A 1,400-nucleotide genomic window follows, 5' to 3' on the forward strand; every position below is an offset into this window, starting at 1 on the left:
GAGGCCTATTGGCGAATGGATAATGCCAATCATGTTCACGCAATGTATAATGATACTATTAACTTTGATTTTTGCCTAACGACATAGACAAACGTTTTTCACAGAAATAGAAATAATTTCACGAACATGGATTTAAGCTTTTGAATAGCATTAAAATGTTACACGCTGCAGACATCACTTGCAGTGAACTAAAAAAAAGTACATTTTTTACTCACTGTGTGAAGGATAATAAAACCAATGATACTTTTGTCAAGGATGATCACAACAGAATAAAGGAATCTACGAGGGTTGGTACGAAAGTATATGCCTCTTTTTAGCCGCGTCGCAGACGCTGCTCATAGAGTGCACGCTGTTGTTGTTGTTGTTCTTCTTGTTCTTCTTGTTGTTCTTGCAGAGAAGACAAAACCTCAAAACTCCACCCATTCTGGGAACCATAGCTCCACCCATTTTGGGAGAGGCTTCATATAAACAAATATCCACCATTTTATTAACTCGCATAGCTTTGAGGCCTGTTTTGTAGGCCCGTGGTGTCTTCCTCTCTCACACAGTTTTATTTCAAATCAAATTCGATATATCATTTCATTTTTCACAGTCGCTGACATAGTTTTAGACTCGGTTGAAAAAAAACGGGAAGAAAATCTGATGAAAGTTGCCCTTTATAGAACGAAATGAATTCTCAAAGGCCTGTAACTTCAAGTCCATTGAGATATATTTTTTTTTAATCGCGGCATGGTCAGTCATACACCGCCAGAAATAACAGACGGGAAAATGCCGAGATATATATATTTTGTTTAAATCGCGGCATGATCAGTCATACACCGCCCGAAATAAGATGGGAAAATGCCGAGATATATTAAAAATTCGTCCATTTGATGACAATCGTCACGATGAAATATTTAATTTATACGTCGTCACAATAATGTGGAGGAGCATAGCTTCGTTCACGTGTCGCCACATACGGGAAATTGCCGAGATATATTTTTTTTAAATCGCGGCATGGTCAATCATACACCGCCTGAAATAACAGACGGGAAAATGCCGAGATATATTAAAAATTCGTCCATTTGATGACAATCGTCACGATGAAATATTTAATTTATACGTCGTCACAATAATGTGGAGGAGCATAGCTTCGTTCACGTGTCGCCACATACGGGAAATTGCCGAGATATATATTTTTTTAATCGCGGCATGGTCAATCATACACCGCCTGAAATAACAGACGGGAAAATGCCGAGATATATTAAAAATTCGTCGCCACACACGGGAAATTGCCGAGATATATTTTCACTTTGCACAAAAATAACATCAAGTAATCGAATCAATAGGAATGTCCTGTGCCTATAACATCGACGTTATAGGCACAGCTGCATCTAGGCATTGTGTAACATCGACGCGGC

The 1,400-nt window shown here is 38.6% G+C and overlaps 1 protein-coding gene across 1 annotated transcript in view; it reads left to right on the forward strand.

Moving 5' to 3' along the window:
* The window catches only part of LOC137432654 (uncharacterized), a 61,424-nt gene extending 61,125 nt beyond the window's left edge, over positions 1–299 (forward strand). Inside the window, exon 10 of the mRNA XM_068124741.2 lies at positions 1–299. This exon is cut by the window's left edge and continues 450 nt beyond it. The gene's annotated coding sequence lies outside the window, so the exon portion shown is untranslated.
* Positions 300–1,400: the final 1,101 nt, after the last annotated feature.

This window comes from Myxine glutinosa, chromosome 8 (assembly GCF_964187855.1).
Source record: "Myxine glutinosa chromosome 8, kmMyxGlut1.1, whole genome shotgun sequence".
Taxonomy (NCBI): domain Eukaryota; kingdom Metazoa; phylum Chordata; class Myxini; order Myxiniformes; family Myxinidae; genus Myxine; species Myxine glutinosa.